Source organism: Sciurus carolinensis, chromosome 12, assembly GCF_902686445.1.
Source record: "Sciurus carolinensis chromosome 12, mSciCar1.2, whole genome shotgun sequence".
NCBI classification, from domain to species: domain Eukaryota; kingdom Metazoa; phylum Chordata; class Mammalia; order Rodentia; family Sciuridae; genus Sciurus; species Sciurus carolinensis.
The window spans coordinates 70256758-70265699 of NC_062224.1; the positions used below are offsets into that span (position 1 = coordinate 70256758).

General features: G+C 37.0%; 1 pseudogene; it reads left to right on the forward strand.

Annotated features, from left to right (window-relative positions):
* The first annotated feature begins 394 nt into the window (after window positions 1–394).
* LOC124961396 (myotubularin-related protein 3-like) lies at window positions 395–1396 on the forward strand (annotated as a pseudogene).
* The last annotated feature ends 7546 nt before the right edge of the window (window positions 1397–8942 follow it).

An 8942-nucleotide genomic window follows, 5' to 3' on the forward strand; every position in this document is an offset into this window, starting at 1 on the left:
AAGTAGGAAAAAAAATCATGAATGGAACCATCAGAAGTTGGGAGAAACTGTAATCAGTTGGCTCCTTAGCCACCAGGTATTCACTTTCAAAGGAATCTTAAAAACAAAACAAGACAAGGTTTACACTAACTACCTCGGGATCAGTAGCAGCAGTCCCACAGAGTTCACATAGTTTTTCTTGTCTCAGAGGAAAGAAAAGAGTTTCATTGTGCATATTAACCCCCTATGAGCAATAATCTATTGCTCTCTGCAATCAATATAATTGACTCTAAACAGTTCAGGAAAGAGGAATCCTTGTTTGGGCAGCACAATCAAGGACTTTGTGGAAGAGCTATCACACCTGCTTAGATCACTAAGACTTCCTGCCAGTATACAGGCTGTGCTAGGAAGAATCATGGACCCCAGAGACATCCACATCCTCCAAATCTGTGATCATGCCTGGAAGGTTTCTACCATCAATAAGAAATATAAGTTATACTATCCCAAGGGTTCATAGTGCCTGCTTGGATCACTGACAAAGAACTATAAAGTGTAGCAAGCTTCAGGTCCTAGCAATGTATCCCTGTTGTCCTCTATGGACATCAGAGCAATGGAGCAGTCATTGCCTGCTGTGCACCGCCAGAGGTCAGCTGGCGGGACTGGCAAAATGCAGATGATGAGCACCTGGTGTGGTCAGTTTCCAGAACTTGTGCTTCTGGCTCCTGATGCAGAGGTAGCAGCAAGCTGTCAACTAGGAACAGTTCTCGAGACTTTCCCAATAGGGAGACCTTTCTGATGTGGAGTTTGTTTCTTCTCTATCAAATGCTTCAGGAGCAGAGAGTTTAGCCATGTATTCCAAAGCTTTTGATCTTGGGTTCTCGCTCCCATGCAGCAGCTGTGGCAAACTGAGTCAAAGGAGGAGGCTGCAGATGCCCAGATTATTACCTGAACTGTAAAGTTGTTGTTTATGGGGATGGCAAATATTCATTCTATTCAGAGGAGTTTTCAGTCTTTGAGGTTGCTGTGCACACAGACGCCAGATCTGGGAAATTGGGTTTCAACTCTTGAAAGCACAAAATGGCTTCATCACCTATCTGTGCTTTAGAAGTCTGCACTTCTGGTGGTTCATGCTGTGGATCGTGACCTGGATCACACCCCTCAGATTGTGGCACTGACTAAGCTCTTGCTAGACCCTTATTACCAAACCATAGAAGATTTCCAGGTCCTTGTGGAGATGGAGTGGCTGGATTTTGACCATAAGTTTGCTGATCAGTGTGGTCATGGGGAGAACTCGGACAACTTGAATAAGCATTGCCCAGTGTTTCCGCCATGACTTGACTGAGTTCATCCACTTCAGAGGCAATTTCCTTGCTCTTTTGAGTTCAATGAAGCACTCCTTGTGAGTTTGGGCTTGTGATTCTACATTTTGGGAACCAACTAAATTGGAGATGATAACCAATGCAAATGTTAGTGGACCAATTTTCACCTGGAAACCTTTTTAGAATTTAAATAGAGGGGTGATTATTTTCTCCTGTTTTTATTTGAAAGCAACAATAAATATGTATGTGTCTACTCAGTGAAAAAAATATTTAGTCTGTGCTTATTGCTCTCTTCTACTTACAAGGCACACTTAAGGGGTCTTCACAAATTAAAAAAGAGAAAGGATATTTTAAGGAGTTTACAGTCCCATTAGGGAGATAGTGGGTGAACCTATTTAATTGTGTCTTTGTTCATTCAAGTTTGTCTGCAATAGTCCAAGAATTATTCATCAGAGGCATCAGAGGAAGACATAAGATTTGGAATTTCTTAAGGAAGAGAACAGCATTATGAGACTGAGGTCCGGAAAAAGCATGGATGAAGTGAACAAAACAAAAACAAGGCAAGGTCAAGGGAATAATAAATAAGCAAGTCGCTTTGTATGACGCATGTGCACTGGGATGAAGTAGTGGGTATGGTAGGAAAGGCTGGTTGGAATTTGATGATGATGAGCATTGGCATTCAAACCATGCTCTTTAGATACTGATTTTTTTTTCTTGAAGATAAAACGGTGAACAGTATGAAATATACATTTGTCTTTCGGGTTTGAATAAACTGGAGAAAAGAGGTGGCAGACAAATTGATCAGGAACTCTGCATTACTGTTCGCAAGGAAAGAGAAGAATGGATGTTTCATGGTAGACATAAAAATGGAAACTTAGGAAGAAACAATCTTGAGAAGAAAATGTTTTCTTGAGAGCTCTGAGATAAATTTTAAGAAACCAATGAAAGGATTTAATAATTTTTTTTTTGTTTTCATTTTTGAAAGACTTGCAGACTTCTATGGAGATATTTTACTGTATTTCATGCTCTCCCAGTGGATTCCCCATTTGACATTTCTCTGACAAAAATATAATAAAAGTCAAGCACTAGATGATAATGTTATATAAATAAAAATAAGACCACAGTTAAAGATAGGAACAAGATGTATTTATTATCTTCATTATGCTTTTCTCAGAGGTACAGCATGTTCTATTGCCTTCTGGTTGCCTCCAGAAACTCTGTGTGTGTGTGTGTGTGTGTGTGTGTGTGTGTGTGTGTGTCCATGAATGTGTGTATGAGAGAGAGACAAAGATACAAATAATAAGATGGAGACATAGTGGAGTGGACTGAGCACAAACACTATGTGTATTGTAGGGGAGAAGAGAAGGCCACATACAAAAATCTACCACAAAAGGAAAAATACTTTGAAAGTCTTGTGGGTCAATATACTGTACAACGACTTAAATATATGTGCTCATTGTAGAACATCTAAATCAAATTATAAATTTAAAAGTTAAATTCTCTAACAACCTGCATTATAAGATCCATGTTACCTTTTTCATATTTCTTCTTTCATCCCCCTGTAAACATTCCTTGAAATTTTACTAATTACTATGGGCTTTTCAAAAATATTTCAGCTCCTGTGCATTTCCCCTTATTCATCCTCTGCACACTTATAAAATTTTTGTTGCACATGTTTAAGGCATATATGAGTATGCTTAATAATGATGACAGTCAACGATTTAATATAGTCATCAACATCCATAGTTACCCTTTTCTTGGTGTGAGATATGAGCATCAAAAAATCAGATCTCTTAGCAAATTTTCAGTATAAAATACAATATTATATCAGTGTCCATTCTATTTATTACATCTGTACACTAACTCATCCTACCTAACTGCAGATCTGTACCCTTTAAATCTTATTTTAAAACAGTTTTAGATTTACAGAAAAAATATGAAGTTAATACCTAGAGTTCCTATACACCTCATACCTGTTAGGAACATCTAATGTGAGTGCAGGATATTTATTATAATTAATGGATTGGTAGTGGTACATTCTTATTAAAGTTCATACTTGAGTCAGATTCCCTTAGTTTTTACCTACTGTCCTCGCTTTGTGCCAGGGTCCACCCAGGACACCACATTGCATTCAGTTGTCCTGTCTCCGGAGGGTCTTCTCGGCTGTGGCACCTTTTCAGACTTTCTTTGTTTCCCAAGACCTGAATGGTTTAGAGAAATACTGGTCAGAGATTTTTAAGCTTCAATTGAGATTTTTATGTTTTTCTCGTTTTTAGACTGGGGTCAAGACCACAAACTGTCAATGTAACTTGACAGTATGGGTACCATCTTGCTCACCCAGCTGAGGTTCTGCCTGTCAGGTTCCTCTAAGTTACTCCTTTTCCCTTTTTGCCCACTGCACTTTTTGGAAGAAAATTACTGTGTGCATCCCATTCTTACAGAGTGGCAAGTTATAATCCATCTCCTTGAAATCATGATATCTGCATGAATTATTGAGCATCCTTCTGCACAGATAAGTTGCATTTTCTCTTGCTTTTTAATTCATTCAGTCACTTATTCATAGCAGCATGGACTCATGGACATTCATACTTTAGGTTTTAAATATCTAGTTAGCCAAGTTGGTAGATCTGCCTTAAGTTCTACCCCATTCAAGTTGGAGATGACCTTTCCTTTCCAGAAACTCATGGTTTATATATGTGTATGACTCCAGGAGAAAAACTCAAGCAATCAGAAAGCAGAACGTATCCTAACAGAAAACCCACTGAGGAAGGATTGACAAAGTGGAGGGCCTTGTTTAGTTGCTAACTTTTCATCAGATTATTATTTCCTTCCTTGGATTTATCATTTTAAATATAAATCAAACCTAATTATTGTTTTCTAGTTTTGCTATTTCTTTTGATAGAGCAATATATATTGTTTGAAAGAGTCCTATACTCTTTAACGCTATCTATTCCTCTATTTTCCCCAAGGCAACATGCTGTGCAGACTTCCTTTTTAAAGTTTATTTATAAGGAAAATTAGATATACTAGAATTATATCTAATAAAACCCACAACTACTCTGGCTTTTTAATACAGGTGTAAGAAATAAGTTATGTAAGGGCATTTTCAGGTTTATTTTATTTTTTATTTGGTTCTGGAGCTTGAACTCACTGAGCTTCCTCTCCAAACATTTTTATTTTCAAAATTAAAATTTTGAGACAGGGTTTTGCTAAGTTGCTAAGGGTCTTGCTAAGTTGCTGAGGCTGACCTCAAACTTGCAATCCTCTTGCCTCAGCCTCCCAAATTGCTGGGATAACAGACATGTGCCACTGGCTGACCACATCTTCAGGTTTATGATGGCATGTGTTTAAGTTGTTGTTTTTTTTTTTTTTTTTTTTCCAATTCTAATAAAAGAAACTCTCAAAGATTCAAAAATCTCTTAGAATAAAAGATACTCTGAGGCTTAACACAATTTCAGACTTCCAGGAATAAAGTATCAAGAATTAAATTAGACCTCTTGTGACTGGTAAATATAACTGATTTATTTGCTCAATGCCTCTAGAATGTGTGGACTAGTTAGGTCCTGTTAACCTTAATTCTACTAGCAACCCTGAGGGCTACACAGGAAGTGAGCAGACTACTGGGAGCAGGAAAGCACCTCCCACTCCCTTTTGTCCTCTTGCTCTTGACCTTCCTGAATGCCCTTGTCTACCACCTGCCTGTTTTTTCCCTTCCCTGCATGTCCTTCTCTCTACGATTGAGCTCTTGGCTACCATCTTGGCAGCTCCTTGGTTTCTCTACCATAGCAGCATCTTGGGGGGCTGCTCTAGAGAACGCCACATCCCTGCTGGACCTGGTTGCCAGGATCTTCCCGGGAGCCCCTCCCTTCATTCTCCCACCTCTTTATTCTGCCTGTTCAAGCCTGAGGGTGTGATTGACTCTCAAGTTTCCTCTTAATTTAAACCAGTTGTTGCCTCTTGGATGTCAGTCCTCATGTCTTTTGCTCGTCATCATGGAACCCGAGCAACAAGGATTTCTAGGAATAACCTGTCTAACGAGATGCCATTGGCACTGGTGACATCTCTTCATTAACTAATATGACTTGAGGCTTTCTCCCTTCCTCCTTTATCTTTGCTGTCACTCAGAATACCTCCTCTCACCACTGACCCCTCACACACACACTCCCATCCATGGCTCCCTTAGATATGATCTGCAGTAACAACCATGGGAGCTACAAAAAAAGTAAATTGGAACAGAATGACCTTCCACCTGTGCTCATTCCTCTTTGCCTCCCTCAGCCCAGGAACTGCTTTCTCAGATAATATTTCTGGCCTTGGGCCCATTTCTCCCAATCTAAGTACTTCAGAAATCAAATGCAACCTGCCTTTATTCTTTGAGAGCTACAAGACTCACCCTAAGACAAATGTCGATCTTTGTCTTTCCCAATAAGCTTATAGAATGTGAAGGCAGAAAAGTGAGAGAACAGAGAAGAAAGTCTCCCAGTAAGGTGCCCCAGACACCTATCACAACCACCCTCCCCCAAGAAAACAATGGAATCCTTCTAAAACTTCCGTACAACAAACTTTTATAAAACACCTATATGTGACACAGAGTTTACAAAGATGAATAAGCCATGAAACCCACTTTCTAGAGCACATGGTCTACTGGGAAAATGGGACCATAAAACTAAAATACAATGAATCACGATAAGTATGACAGCTTGAAGAATATATGTGATTCTATAGAAATTCAAGGGTCTGAAGCAGAAAGGAGTTCTTTGTCTTGCTGCCAGGGCTGTGTGTGTGTGCATGTGTATGCATGTTCTTAAGAACAAGAGACCACAAAGCATAATGGAAAAAAAAATGGGGTTTTGGTTTGAATCTTAGTTTTGCCATAATCTGAGTAACTGTGGGAAAGTTATTTTGACTCCCCAAGCTTCATTTTCTTATATGTGAAATAAGGATAATAATACACCATTTCTATCTTACATGGTTATTATGAAGATTAAATTAGAAAATGAGAATAAAGCATGTAAAATAGTTTCTGAGGCCGAGATGGAGCTTCATAAATATTGTGCAATTTAAGGGAACCATTTAAGTTAGTGCTTAAAATGAATTTTTCAGAGAAATACTAATAAATTTTGTAGTTGGTTAAAAAAGAATAACTGTGGAAAATACTTGTCTATTAACTATGCCTTAAATAGACTTATTGAATGGATTATGAACATTAGAAGTATTTTAAACATTTTATATAGTTTCTGTGAGACCAATTTTTAAGAAAACAATTTAGAAACAAGTTTTTGAAAAACAAGATGCCTCAGACTTGCATATATTTAAAAGACTGCCTTAAAGTGCGATAGTCTTTCTTTGTGGCAGAATTATTTCATCCAAAATAAATTGGCTCTCTATTTTTAAAAATATGCATAGTCCATAGAGAATAGGAAAAAATCTGTTGAAAGTTATAGAGGATTAAGCTAATTCTTTTCATAGCAAACAAATATGTTAGTCTTCAGAGTAGAGACTTTTAATTTTTAGAATTAATTTTTCTTTCTGTAATCCTAATGTCAGAACACTGAGCCCCAATTTAAGTTTAAAACTGGTGCTGTAGCTATTCTCACTTTAGAGATAAGAACACTAAGGTGCATAGGGGTTAACTTGCCCAAAATGTTGCTGCTATTTAGTAAAAGATTTGGAATGTTAAATTTGAGAGCTGTGTTCTTAAATACTATAATGAATGGCCCAGCAGAAAGAACGTTTGAGTTTGAGTTGTTGCTACCCAATTATTTTCTTGTACACTGTGTATGCAACTGAGGAACAGAATAGGATAAAATAAGTAGTTTCTTCAATTTTTAAATTTTGCAAACTTAATAAAATATAACTGGATAAGATAGGTATTTTTCACCAAGAATGATCTTGAAAATTGACTAGCAATAGTAAGAAAACATGTAGCTCATATTTAGTTTAACAGTTTGTAAGTGAATTCTCTTGTCTGTACTCTGCACACAACTGCTTGATTATGATATATCTATTAAGCTTCCACTGTATCCACTCTGTGTGCTAGAAAGTCAGATGGAGTCTAAATGAAAGAAGAAAAAACTTCCTGTCTTACACTGTTCAAAGTTTACAAAAGAAGACTGAGAATGTAGCTCAGTGGTAGAACTCTTGCCTAACATGCACAAGGATCTGGGTTTATTCCATAGCAATGCAAAAGAAAAAAAAATAGATAAGAAAATAGAATGCCTACACATCCCCCTTGAAAGCACTAATAAAAAACCCATTCATAGAATAAACTAAAGATGCAGAAATGAGATTACGTTTTCATCCCTCACATTGGAAAAGAAAAGGAAAAACTTATCATATGATTTGCTGCATATGTGATAAAATCAGCAAAAACACTACATGATCTAGTAAATTAGAAATTAAAGGCTAAGTACAGTAAGTTTTCTGGACACAAGGTGAATCCAAAAAAATAATTGTGTGTATGTGTGTGTATACACAAGAGTAAATGGAAGTTTAAACTAAAAATATATAATTTGCATTAGGATAAAAATTTGAAAACTTAGAGATAAATCCAACAAAAGATGTGTAATCCTGTATGTCAAAAATGATAAAACAGGGCTTAGGATACAGCTCAGTAGTAGAGCTCTGGCCTAAAGTTAAAGTATTACTGAAAAAAATGAAATCCCTAAATACATGGAAAATGTGATAACTAATAATTGTGTTAACTTTGTTGGACCATAGGGTGCTTTAGATGCTTGGTCACACATTATTTTGGGTATTTCTGCAGGGGTATTTTTGATGAGAGTAACCTTTAAATTGGAAGACTGAGTAAAACAAATGGCATTCATTATGTAGGTGAGCCTCATCCAATCAACTGAAGGTATGAATAGCACAAAAAGTCACCCATGAGCAAGAAAGAATCCCCCAGTGTCAGTACTTCATGTGTAACATCAGCTCTTCCTAGTTCCACAGCCAATGACCTTCAAAGTGCGTTGGCTCTCCTGAGACTCCAACCTGCCAGCTTGCCCGGTAGGTTTTGGACTTGCCAGCCTCCATAATTGCATGAGCCAATTCCTCATGAATACAAACACACACACACACACACACACACACACACACACACACACACACACCAGTTTCTCTGGAAAGTCCTAATACAGAGAGATATACCTTGTTCAAGGACTAGAGCACACAATATTGTTAATTCTCCAAAATGAATGAAATTCCAATTAAAATGTCAGCAGGATTTTTTTGTGTGTTGGTAAATAGAAATTATTAGTTTATTATAAAATTCAAATTACATTGCAAAGACTCAGAATAGTCAAAACAGTTAAAAAACAAAATTGGAGAACAAACTCTGAGTTCAAGATTCATTATAAGCAAGGCTATAGTAATCAAGCAGTGTGAAATAGGCATAAAGATACAGAAATAGGGAATTAGAACAATGGCATATAATAGAATCTAAAAAAAGACCCATGCATATGTGGACAAGACATTTTTGGCAAAGATGTAAAGGTGATTCCTTGAAGAACAGATGGTCTTTTCAAAGAATAAGGGTGAATTGAGCAGATATACATAGGCAAAAATGAACTCCAATCCCCCTAAAAAAACAAATCCAAAAATTAAAATGACTAATATATTCATTTAGATGGAAAAATTCTTTGT